The sequence below is a fragment of the Callospermophilus lateralis genome, unplaced genomic scaffold (assembly GCF_048772815.1).
Source record: "Callospermophilus lateralis isolate mCalLat2 unplaced genomic scaffold, mCalLat2.hap1 Scaffold_194, whole genome shotgun sequence".
Lineage (NCBI taxonomy): Eukaryota > Metazoa > Chordata > Mammalia > Rodentia > Sciuridae > Callospermophilus > Callospermophilus lateralis.
In genome coordinates, this window is record NW_027512953.1 from 1065767 (window position 1) to 1079712 (window position 13946).

The following is a 13946-nucleotide window of genomic DNA, read 5'->3' on the forward strand; positions in this document are numbered from 1 at the left end:
ATGTGTTTAAATAATATTGGTTATATAACATTTTTTAAGCAAAAGAAAAATCTCTAATTGTATTTTATCCTATATAGAATGCTAGCTATTTTATCAGAAAATTTACCAAGCACTCTTTGTGGGTTGTCCCTATTGTTCTTTTTCAGAACTTCCAGAAAGTATGTGTCTTAAATTTCAATGTGGTGTTCAGATTCAATTAGGATTTGCAGCTGAGTTTTCCAACGTCATGATAATGTATACAAGTATAGTCCACAAACCACCTGAGATAATAATGTGTGATGCATATGTTACTGATTTCCCACTTGTAACTCTCTACTTTTTTATTTTTATTTTTTATTTAAAATCAGTGATATTAGCTGGGCTTGGTGATACTTACCTATAATTCCAGCAATTCAAAAGGCTGAGGCAGGAGGCTAGTATGATCACAAGTTCAAGAACATCCTTGGCAGCTTAGCAAGATGAGACATTGTTTCACAAAATAAAAAAGGGCTTGGGATGTGTGTCTGTGGTGGAGTACCCCTGATTTCAAATCCTAGTTCTGGGAAGAAAAATAAAAGGGGTATTGTGATGTTAAAGAACTGAACTTTTGAGCTGGAGATGTAGCTCAGTTGGTAGAGCACTTGCCTAGCACATGTGAGGAGGCCTTAGGTTCAGTACTCAGTGCGCATGCACACACACACACACACACAAAAAAAAAAACTTCTAAACTTTTAAAAACTTAAAAGTTGATGGTAAATATAATGGAAATATATTTATATAAGTGTTACTTCTTTGTGGTTTAGAAACATTGATCCTGATATTTATTATTTTTGCCAAAACACCTTAAGTTTGTCTAATTTTAAAATGTCTAAAGTTCACTCAGGAAGGATGCCTTTCTCAGACCTTAAATAGGATGTCAAATGTAGAAGAACAAAATATTTTATTTATACATACACGTACATATATAGAATGGGGGAATTTTCTTTTTAAAAAAACTATTGTTTCCATTGTGTTATTATAAAACATAAAACTTTCTTGTAAAGTTATGGTCATATATTGGAAGAATAGAAATCTAATTCTCTTCTTTCCAAACATTTATTTCTAGTATTTATTTTTTATTGATCAAAAGAATCTAATAAATAGTACCCCTCTTTCTACATAGGTATGACAAACTGAGAAGTAAGCACAAAAATATTTGCTTTATTTATTTATTTTTATTATTTATAGAGACTTCATGGAACCCATTGCTTCATGTGACAGCAAATGATTTAGTACGGAATCGCTCAGTTAGTTTCAGCCGGCCTCCAGTGATAGCAGCACTGCTCAGATTAGGCCACCCAGTGTTGCTGGGGCGTCCCTCCAGAAAAGCAGAAGGGCAGTATCCTTCACCAGTGGTTGACTCTAAAAAAATAAAAAGGGAAGGGCTGACTTTAACTTATTCGTTTATTCTTCTTAAATATTCTAAACATATGATCATAATGAGAAAGAATTCAGGAGCTAATTACTAATGGGGTTCTCTCTACTGAAAAAGAAACTTGAGTAGGATAATAAGTATTTCAAAGAGTAGTAAAGTTAGCACTACCCTTTCAGAGCTAACTTTACTTTTTAAATATATTAGTACAGAATTTACAATTCTATTGTAATCATAGAATGTGGTTTTCATTGCTTCTTTAAACCTGGGTAACAAATCACTACTTTATGTCAAATTCATGAGAGCAATACCTGTCAAGATGTTCTACCATAGACAGTGTGTGACTGATTGATTTCATCAATAACATTCATTGATTCCCCCCCCACAAAACCTGGATATTGATCCAAAAGATGCAAATAAAGGAACTCCTGAAGAAACTGGCAGCTATTTAGTATCAAAGGATCTTCCCAAGCATTGCCTGTATCCAAGACTCAGTTCACTGCAAAAATTAAAGGTTATTGCTTTTCCTAATTATAGCTACTAATGAAAAATTATTTGAAACTGAAAAGTCTGTTGGCAAAATCCATACATATGCTGCTTTATTGGTTATTAAATTGAAGTTGAGATAACTGATCTACAGTGGGTCCTCTCAGTGTCCTTATATTTTCCCCGGTAGTGGCTTGAGGACTTTTGTGTGAGAGTATATGTGTTTATCATCCATCCTCCTGAGAAGTTAGAAAAATACAGCATATTCTACTTTTAAATATCTTAGCATTTTTGAATCATCATTTCCTTGTTCTATGACTTTCCACAGAATATACAGCAAATTAGTATGGAATTTCTCTTTAATCTTTTTTTTTAAATTTCTAGTTGATTTGCTAATGAGAAGCTAGTTCTACATGGTTAAACTTTCTAATAAAGTCATATCCTTAGAAAAGTTGAGTTTTTAACTTTTTCATAGCCGTATAACTATGTATTAGCTAAAGTCATCTATTAAAGGTTTAGCCCATTATCATGCTCAGTTAAGTATTGAAGGAAGGAAAAGGAGATGGCTAATGGCCAGCCTTTTTTGATTTAGGGGAGAGGGAGAGGATGCCTTGAGAATTGGAACCTGGGATAGAGGACTGAATGGCTTTTTGTTCTATGTATGGGAATTACATCTTAAGATTGATATTTTTAACATTGATAAAATGGTAAACCTCATTTCTTTTCCTTTTCAGGAACATCTAATCTTCACAGTATGTTTGGCTTATCAGTACTCAGGACTGGAAGACACTGTGGAGGAGAAGCAGGAAGTGAACTTCGGGAAGCCTCTCATCGCTAAATTAGACATGCACGGAAGTCTGGGAAGAAAGACTTGCCTTCCTACAAGTCTTATGTCTGATGGGCCTTTCCATAGCTCTACATCCACCTTGGGGGGAGCAGGGCACTATCATTCATCTCAGGACTCATTCCATGGTGTCTACCATTCACATCTTAGTAATTCAAACAGTGCTATGCCATCAGACAGGTGTCATTGCAGCCGGACTCCTAATGCATTTATTTCAAATTATCATACCCATCATTACTCCTGCCACTTCAGTAGAAGTAATGTGCCAGTCGAGACAACTGATGAAATACCATTCAGTTTCTCTGATAGGCTCATGATTTCTGAAAAGTGACCTTCTTATTAGATGCCTCACATGAAATAGTGCTTTTTAAAAAGTGAGCATTGTGAAAAGGCAAATATAATATATATATATATATATATATATATATATAATATATATATATATATATATTAAGAAAATAAGCAACAACTGTTTCATAGCAGGCTTAGGACTTTATGAGTTGTTGGAATTATATTATGTAACCACAGACTTCCTCTTGCTCTTTTTTCTCTTTTAAGACTTTGTGGAAGTGGTTGGTTGGTTCTGTAAGAATGACATGTGGGTGTGAGTGTGGGTGTGTGTGTGTAAGTACATGTACATAACAAAAATCTTTTCATTTTGATCACTCTGAGTAAGTAGCAATGTTAATGGCATTGTTGTAGAATAAGTCATTGTATATTTTACACCAGAAGGAATCCTGTTGATCATCATGCTTAACCTAGTTTTATCAGTGGGAGAAAAAGATTAAAGTCTCTTGTGTAAGTTGAAGCTGACATCAGAACTGAGACTCTAGAATTCTGTTCCCATGTTTTCTCTACTCCTGCCTTCCTGACAGATTCTGAGACAACTGTTACTTTTGTAGATAGGTTGAAAGACAGGTAGGTAGGTACACATATCTGTATATTATCTTGAGCAATGTATAAACTTCAGTTAATAATCATAGGACCTTGATGCAAGTGTCAGTTAAGATTGTTTGTAAATAAATCTTATGTAGAAAGGACTGAAATTTCTTGTTCATAATTTCACAAAACCAAGAGAGGTGATGAAATGTTTATCTGTGTTGAAGCTAGACACCAGAATTAAGAATAGAGATATAATTTTGGTAGATGTTTATCTGAATCTTCCAAACGTTGATGACATGTATTTTCCTCTTGAATTTTTTTTTGTTTGGGGGGGTGGTGCTGAGGATTGAATCCAGGTATGCTTAACCACTAAGCCACTTCTCAGCCCTTTTTATATTTTGAGACAGGATAAGGATCTCACTAAGTTGCATAGGGCCTCAATAAGTTGCCGAGGCTGTCTTTGAACTCATGATCTTCCTGCCTTAGCCTCCCAAGCTGCTGGGATTACAGGCATACACCACTGTGCCTAGTTTCCTTCTTGAACTTAACTGGACTTAAGAGATGATATTCTTATCACTTGTGATTCTGCCTAAAAGTTGCATTGAAATGCAGCTAGAAATAACAAGGGAAAATAGAGAATTAGTAATTTAAAATGGGCTTAAGAGATAATATCCTTATCATTTTGTGTCCTACGTAAAAGCAGGTTTAAAAGAAAATTGGGAATAACAAGGAAAAAGATTTAGTAATTTTAAAAGTCACACAGAGACAATTCCATGCCCAGATAGCTTCACCACTGAATTGTACCAAACATTAAAATCAGCACCCAGTCTTTGCAGACTCTTCCCAAAGAAAGGAGAGAACGTTTTCCAAACTCATTCTGTGAGGCCAAAACAAGACAAGGGCATTTCAAGAACACTACAGACCAATATCCTTTATGAATACAGATGCAAAAATTATTAATAAATTACTAGCAAACAAAATCAAACAGCATATAAAAGATTACGTACCATAATCAAGTGGAATTTATGCCAGAAATTCAAGGTTTAACATCTAAACATCATTTAAGCTAATATATAGTCAGCTCTCATTATTCACAATTGTTATGCTCCATAAAGTAACCACAACATAGAATTAGTGACTGGAACCATTGCTCCTAGGAGAAGAGGTATGTGTGTGTGTACATATGTGTACACATAGACATATGTATGTCTCACACAGATTCTGTTTTCTTCATTCTACAAAAGTAAAACAGATTCGGAAGTGTTCATTGACATGCCTGAGGCTGTTCCACTAACAGGTGCCAAAGTTGGAATTCAAGTCCTGTCCAGCCTGAGCCAGAGCTTCTGAACTGTTGAAACGCACTGAACTGCTTTCCACCTTCATCCTTTTGTCATCTCCATAAGAACTAAAGCAAGAAGGCAGAGCATCACCTTGTTAGGCCTCATCTGGGAAAATGTAGTCTGGGTGACAAATTTTTCACTACTCTCTACATGTCTACAAATGACCAAAAAATTCCTCAAGAGTTGATTTGGGAATTGTTATGGCTTGGGTGTGAGGTATCTCCCAAAAGGTCACATGTGAGCAACAGTGCAAGAAAGATCAGAGGAGAAATGATTAGGTTGTAAGAGTCTTAACCCAATGGGGGATTTAATCCTGATAGGGATTAACTAAGTGGTAACTGAAGTGCAGGGTGTGGCTGGAGGAAGTGGGAATTGGGGTGTAGCTTTGGGTATATATATTTGTATCTGGCAAGTTTGCTTTCTGATCATGATGTCAGCACTTCCCTCTGCCCTGATGTTCAGCCTCACGTCAGGCCCCAAAGAATGGAGCCAGCCTTCTATGGACTAAGATTTCTGAAACCATGAACCATCAAATAAAACTTTTCTTCCTATATAATTGTGCTGATCAGATGCTTTTAGTCACAGCAGTGAAAAAAAACTGACTTAAGACAGAAATTTGTTCCAAGAAGTGGGGTTATTGCTGTGACTAACCTGACCATGTGGTTCAGAAGCTTTTTGAGCTTTTTAGAATTGGTGGTAGGAATTTGGAGATGTTTAATAGTGCAAGCTGGAAATACTTTAGATTGTTGTAAATCAGAGCTTAATGGCCAATTCTGGTAAGAGCTCAGAAGACCAGAATGCCAATAAGACTGGAGACAATGAAGACAGGGCTCAAAAGGGTTCAGAGGATGACTCTATTGGAATTTGGGGTAGAGGCCATTTGTGTTATGTTCTGGCTGAGAAGCTATCTTCATTTTGCCCATGTCCAGAGACTTTCTGTGTGGATGATTTTAGAAGTGATGGACTTCTTAATCTGGCAGAAGAAATGTCTAGGCAGCATAACATTCAGGAAGTGGCATAGATATTGTTGGCAGCTTTTAGCCAAATTTATTGTGATAATCAGGAGCAGAAAGATTTGGAAAAAGTGAATTTGAAAGTCCTGAGTAAAACTAGAGCTAAGGAAATTGTTGTGGTTGTTAAAGACTTCACTGCTACTAGAGAAATGCTGAAGACTTTGCCTAGAGACCATAAGAAAGATGGCTTGAGGGCATCTCAGGAGCTGGCAAGAAGATACCCATCTCAAGCTCAAGGAAGAAAAAGGTGAAAATTCTCTTTGAGAAAAGACCAGTGGAGCACCCTTCTTGCAAAAGGGGGCCTAGGAAGTTTTTTCAACGTCCTCAGCCACCAAGACACTCAGAGACTGCTACCGCAAAGGTTCCCTGGAGGCTTGGCTACTGCTCAAGATGGCAGCAGAACTTGGCATCCACTATGCGGTGCTGGTTATTCAGGAATGCAGGATGCTGGAGTTAGGGGTTTATGGAGGCTTCTACCAAGATTTCGAAGGAAGGCCAGGCAGGGTTGTAGTCCTTGCAGGCACCCCCTGAAAAGTCAGTGTGGAGATGTGAGGAGGAAGCCAAAGGTGCAGTGGAGACCCCCGAGATTAAGAAATGCCAGTAATGTGGAACATCGTCCTAGGAAAGCTGCAGGAATTGAGCAGAGACAAGCCAACATAAAGACCACTTGGGGGGGCTGGGGATGTGGCTCAAGCAGTAGCACGCTTGCCTGGCATGCGTGCGGCCCGGGTTTGATCCTCAGCACCACATACAGACAATGATGTTGTGTCTGCCAAATATTAAAAAAAAATATATTAAAATTCTCTCTCTTTCCCTCTCTCTCATTCTCTCTCACTCTTTCTTTAAAACAAACAAACAAAAAAAAAGACCACTTGGGTTTCATAAACAAGGCCATAAGGCTAGAGCTACATATACCCTTTGGAGAGAACTTCAAGATTCCATGTGCCCCAGATGCTGGACATGGAGCCACAGATGGATTTCAGTCTTGCTTTAATTCTATTCCTTCCTTCTAATTTTCTAACTGGAAATTTTTACTCTATACCATTTTATATTAGATACTTATAAATCGCTTTCAATTTTATAGAAGCTCACAATGCAAGATTGCCTTGAGCCTCATAGAAGACTTTGGACTTGAACTTTGAGCAATCTCAGAACTGTTGACTATGGGGACTCTTGGAAATGGAAAAAAATATATTTTGCATTGTGAGATGGTTGAAAGCTTTTGGGGGCCAGGGGCCGAATGTTATGTTTTGGATGTGATGTGTCCCCCAAAAGTTCACATGTGAGTCAGTGCAAGGAGAAATGTTTAGGTCGTAAGATTCTTAACCCAATCAGTGATTTAATCCCCTGATAGGATTAACTGAGTGGTAAATGAAGTAGTAGGGTGTGGCTGGAGGAGATGGGAATTGGGACATGGCTTTGGGTATATATTTGTATCTGGCCAGTGGATTCTTTCTAGTTCTGGATCATGATGTGAGCCCCTTCCCTCTGCCATCCCCAAGGAATGGAGCTGGCCTTCTTTATACAGACTAAGACTTCTGAAATCATGAGCTCTCAAATAAACTTTTCCTCCTCTATTATTGTGTTGGTCAGATCCTTTTAGTCTCAGCAGTGAAAAAGATGACAAAATGGAGGTTATAAATTTTAGCAAGTTAGTAATGAAGATCCAACCATACTATATTAATAAGGGACAAACCCACATAGATTGTCGTAACAGATGCAGAAAAGCACTAGATAAAATCTAACATACTTTCATAATGGTTCATGATGTTTTCAAGTTAAAAACTACAGATTAAGCTTTCCTAATTCTCCAAAATCTGAAACTCTGAGCACTGAAATGATGCCACAAGTAGAAAATTCCACACTTGACCTTACATGACAAACCATAATCCAAATGCAGACACATGGGTCTGGGGATGTGGCTCAGTGGTAGTGCACTTGCCTGGCGTGTATGACGTATTGGGTTCGATTCTCAGCACCACATATAAATAAATAAACAAATAAAGGTCTATCAACAATTTAAAAAATAGTTTTTTTAAAAAAGCAGACACACTACAAATATTACATAAAATTGCCATCAGGTTTTATGTATAAGGGGTATACATGTCCCAAGATGTCTCATACATATGTAAATAGTCCAAAAATCTGAAACACTTTGGATCTCAAGTATTTGGGATAAGTGATAACCAGTATACATATTCACAGTTGACATATTCTTGTGCATAGAAAATCATAGGAAATTCATTTTAAAACTAAATTCAAAAAGTTGCAAAAGCAATATATTAAAATTCATTTTGTTTCTATACTAACAATGTTCCAGAAATGAGGTTAAGAAAATTCTATTTATAGTAATATCAAAAAAGATAAAGGCATAAGAAAAAAAGTGGAAAGAAATATAAGATCTAATGAAGATGGCAATGCTACCCAAATTGAAAACAATTTTTATCAAAATCCCAGCCACATTACTTGCAGAAACTGACAAGCAACTGATAAAATTAACATGAAATCATAAGGGAAAAAAATAAGGGACCCAGAAAGCCCTATCAACTTCAAAAAAGCAAAGTGGGAGGACTTGTCTCACTACTACGATGTTATAGTCATCGAGACACTGTAGGTGTGTGAATAAATAGAGCAAAGGGGCAGAACTGAGAGTCCAGAAAGAAACCTTAGATGTTGCTGGTTGGTTCTCAAAGGTATCAATACCACTCAGTATGGACAGAGGAGTCTTACACTAATGGTGCTGGGACAACTTATAAGTTTCAAAATGACCCCTACCTCATGCCACATACAAAACTTGACTCAAAATGGATCGCAGATCTAGACACAGGAACTGAAACTCTTGGGAGGAAATAGCCATTTTGTATTCAAGCTTTAGGTTGACTAGAACTTCATCAAAAATAACTTTTGTGCCTTAAAGTCACCATTAAGAAAGTAAGAAGGAGCTGGGGCTGTAGCTCAGTGGCAGAGTGCTTGCCTAGCATGTGTGAGGCACTGGGTTTGAGCCTTAGCACCACATAAAATAAATAAATAAAATAAAAACATTATGTCTATCTACAACTACAAAAAAAAAAATTTTAAAAAAAGAAAGTAAGAAGACAGCCCCAGAACAGGAAGAAAATTTTGAAAAATATCTGGGACTTGGAAAAATATAAGGGACTTGGAAATAACTCATAATAATCAAATATATATATATATATGTACAAGTGCTTGAATGTGATTACATCAGTGCCATCCAGTGAACGTTCTGTGATGGTGGAACTGCTTCCTATCTGCACATCCAGTGTGATAGCCTCTAGCTCCCTGTGGTAGGTGTACAACTGCAAAATAGCTAGTGTGAGAAACCATATTTTTAAATTTCAGTTTTAGCTATGTATATAGCTAATGTCTGCCATATTTGACTGCAGCTGTGGAGAACTAGAAGTTATATAGGTTAAAGAACATTTTACCTTTCATGTTTATACCCTTCTATTTGCATTTTTAAAACCTATTTATAGCTTTATAATTTTAAAAATAAACGGTACCATTTTTTAATTTTGCCAGCCATGTTTTTATTTTACTTAACTCTCTTAGGCCAGTTGCTTTGAGACTTCATATGAAGCAATTAGGTGGATCTTCAGTAGTTACAGTTTTTGTCAAATTCAAGAAATTCAACCAGGTAGCCAGAGCTTAGGTAACTGACATATACATAGGGACAAGTTTAATGAGGATGAAATCTGTTTCCTGCTGCTTGCACACATCTCTGATATTTACATACTTTTATTTGTCATGTGATACCAAATACTCAGAATTTATACATTCCTTGTGTACTTCATCCTGTTTCTCAGATGGACACTGACATTCAGACTCAGAGTTTGAGGGGCTGGGGTGTAGATCAGTGGTAGAGTATGTGTTTAACATGCTCAAGCCCTGGGTTTAATCCCAGTATAAAAAAAGAAATCAGTTTTTTTTTTAATGTTTGTAGTTGTAAATGGATACAGTACCTTTATTTTATTTATTTATATTTATGTGCTACTGAGGATTGAACCCCTTGCCTCACACATGCTAGTCACATGCTTTAACACTGAGCCACAGCCCAGACTGAAATCACAAATTGATATTGTGAATTTTGTCCAGGACTGACTAAAACACACAGTTCTGGGGATGGAATCCAGGGCCTCAAGCATGGTTAAAGTGCTCAAGCTACATCAACAGCTCTATTTTTCTTTTTTGGCGCCTTCAGTTATACAACATATTTCCATCTTAATAAAGTGTAAGTAAAGAAAATATACCCAGAACATGAGAGTGTTGTATAGATGTGCATATTATCTTTTATCCTATTTGATAGCTTTTAAAATACTACAGCATCAAACACAAGTTTGGCTTTAGTAAGGAGTCATCTGAGGTAATTCCAGGCTCTACCATTTAGTCATGTTGTGACTTCAAGTTGTCATTTGTCTTTGCTCCTATTTCCTTATCTATTAAATTGGGGATGATGGTATAAATCGGAGAGCTTATAATACTTTACAGAGCTGGCAGTACTAAAAAAGATCATTTCTATAAAGTAGCAACTTTTTGAGAAGGATGAACATTATTCTTCCAATCTGACATTCTCAAAACCATACCTGTATCAATACAGAATATATTTGCTGTTAAAGTATTTCCTATAAAGTACATTCATAGTTTTGGCATGGTATATCTTCTAAGATACGTTTCATTTGAATTTTATTTTCAAAAAACATGCTGATATAACATCACCAGTTGTTAATACTGTATAAAGTACTTTATTATTACTACTTCCACAACTCTGAAAGGTGACTTACTAAAAGATTAACAGTATTTATCTCTAGTGGGATTATTTTTCCTTGTTTGCTTACCTGTATTTTCCAAAGTTTATACATAGAAAAACTATTGTCTAATTTTAAAATATAGACATACAAATGTATAATGTAAATATGATGCTCAAGTTCAATAAATTTATTTTTAGGACACATTTTTACCTTTTCATTAGGATAATCTTAAAAGTGCATAGTACCTTGTATGTTTTTTAATATCATGAATAATTACAGAGGTGCTTATTACTAATTATACCTGTTACAAAATGAGTAAATCTGATCCTACCCATAAATCTGAAGTCATGACATTTTTTTCATGCTGTTGAGTTTAGTTAATAGCATTTTCATTTGTAAAAATGGTGGTGGTGTAAGCTATTCAGCACCAGGACAGTGGATAGTATCACTTTCTCCATGCTACATACAAATATTTTATAACAGTCTCATTTGTCCCTCAACAGCCTTGCAATTATTGATGAAGAAACTGATTGCTGGGATTACCTGTATCCCAGGATAACTCAAGTGGTAAAGTGCAGAGACAGGATGACTCAAATCTAGACCACAGCCCATTATTTTTTCCACAATGTCGCTGCTACTTGTACAATAATGAAGAAGATATTCAGTCATTCTTGAATTGGTACAAAAGTGGTGTGACAGTAAGGACTCTTACTTAATGGAGTAATAAATATTTTGCCTAAGATATATAACTGAAGTTTGCAAGAAATTGTCCTACTTTGACAACAAAAGTGGCATCTTGAATTAGATAAGGTCAGGTGTTTGATTTGGGTGTTTTCTAACCACAGAAAGAAGACAGAAAATGGGGGTTTCTAATAATATCTAAACAGTGTCAATATTTCATTCTTCCATGAAAAATATTTTTAAATATTGAAAGAGCATTTGTAGAAGATACATCTATAAATGTAAAACCATAGGTCATATTCAAAGAACTTTAAAAGGTCTGTCCTAAAATTGATGTTGCTATATTCTGCTCAATGGAGAAGACTGTTATGATGAGAAAATTTTGTTTTTAAAACATTTTTATATATTTTCATCAGCTTTAGTTTTGCCACTTCTAACCTTGTATACTATGGTAAATTCAGTATTACAAGAAAGACATCTGTACTGGGGATGACCTCAGGAGTAGAGCTCTTGCCTAGAATGTAAGGACCTGGGTTCATACCCATCACCTCAGAAAAAGAAGGAAGACAGCCAATGGGGGTTTCTAATAATTTTATATAATATATAAGAAGGAATAGGAGAAAAGGAGAAGAAGAGGAGGAGAGGAAGAGGAGGACACAAAAGGAAGAAGAAGATGAAGAAGAAGGAGGGAGAAGAGAAGCTGAAGAAGGAGGAGGAGGAGAACAAGAAAAAGGAGAAGGAGAAGGAAAAGAAGAGTAAGTAGAAGTCTGAGGAGGAGGAGGAGGAGGAGGAGGAAGGGGAGGAGGAGGAGAGAATGAAAGCAAAAGAGGAGGATGAGAAGAAGAAGGAAAAAAGAGGAAGAAGAAGAAAAGAAGATGAGGAGGAGAGGAAGAGGAAGGATGAGGAGAAGCAGAAGGAGAAGGAGGAGAAGAAGGAGGGAAAGGGGAAGAGAAAGGAGAAAAGAAGAAAGGAGGAGAGGGAGAAGGAAGAGTAGGAGGAAGGAAACAGGAAGAAGGAGAAAGCAGAGAAAGAAAGGAAGAGAAAATAGAGGAAGAGAATAGGAGGAGGAAGGGAAGAGGGAAAGAAGGAGGAGGAGGAGAATGAAAAGGAAGAGAAGGAGAGTGAGCAGAAAAAGACAGCGGAGAAGGGAGATAAGAAAAAGAGGAAGGAGGAGGAGAAGAAGAAGAACAGCAGTGGCAGCAGAGGAGGAGGAAGAATGAAAGGGAGAAGAAGAAGAGGAGAAGGTGAAGGAGAGGAGGAGGAGAAGAAGAGGAGGAAGAAGGGGAGGAGGAGAAGACAAGGAAGATGACAGGAGGAGGAGAAGGTGAAAGGCAAAAAACAAGGTGAAGGAGGCAAAGAAAAGAAGGAATAATGAGAGGAAGGAAGAAAAGAAAAAGACAACTAAGAAGGAAGAGAAGGAGTAGAAGGAAAAACAAGAGGAGGGGAAAGGGAAGAGAGGAGGAAAAGGAGCAGAAGAAGAAAAAAAAAGAAAAGGAGAAGAAGGAGAATATTGAGAAGGAGAAACAGGCAAAGGACAAGAGGAAGAAGGAAGAGAAAGAGAAGGTGAAAGGGAAGAAGGAGGAGAAGCAGAATGAGGAGACAGGAGGAGGGAGGATAAGGAAAAGAAAAGTGGGTGGAAAAGGAGGAGAGGAAGTGGGGTGGGAAGAAGAGGAGGAGGAGGAGGAAGACAGGAAGGAGCAGAAGATGGAGAAGTAGGAAGAGTGGAAGAGTAAAAGGAAGGAAAAGGAGGAGGAGGAGGAGAATGAATAGAAAAGAAGGAGGAGGAGGAAGTGGAGGAGGAGAGGGAGAAGAAGAATAAGGAAAAAAGGAAGAGAAGGAGGGGAAGAAAAAAGAAAGGAGGAGGAAAAAGAGGAACAGTTGAAGGAGGAGGTTAAAGAGGAGGAGGAGGAGGAGAAGGAGGAGGAGGAGGAGGAGAGGAAGAGAAAGGATGAGAAGAAGGAGGAGGAAGAGAGAAAGAAGAGGAGGAGGAGGGGAAAGGGAAGAAGAAGGGAGAAGAGGAGAATGAGATGGAGGAGGAGGGGAGAATAAAAAGAAGAAAAAAATAGAAGGAGAAGAAGAAAAAGTAGAAGGAGAAAAAAGAAGGAGCAAGAGGAGAAAATGAGCAGGGGAAGAGGGAGAGGAAGGAGGGGGAGGAAGAATAAGAAGAGAAAAGGAAGTAGAAGGAAAAGGAGGACAAGTAAAGGAAGAAAATGAGAAGATAAAGAATTAGGAGGAAGGGGAAAGTGAAAGAAGAATAAGAAAAATTTAAAAAAAGAGAAAGAGAAGAAGAGGAGGAGTAGAAAAAGAAGACATAAAAGTAAGAAGGAGGAGGAAGAGGAGGAGAGGTAGAGGAAGGAGGAAAGGAGGAAAAGCAAAAGGAGGAGGAGAACAAGTAGAAGGAGGAGGAAAGGAGGAGGAAAAAAGAAGGGGGAGAAGGAAGAGGGGAAGAGGAAGAGAGAGTGAGAAAAAAGGAAGAGGAGGAGAAAGAGAAAAAGACTAAGTAGTAGACTTAGGAGGAAGAGGAGGAGGAGGAGGAGAAGAGGA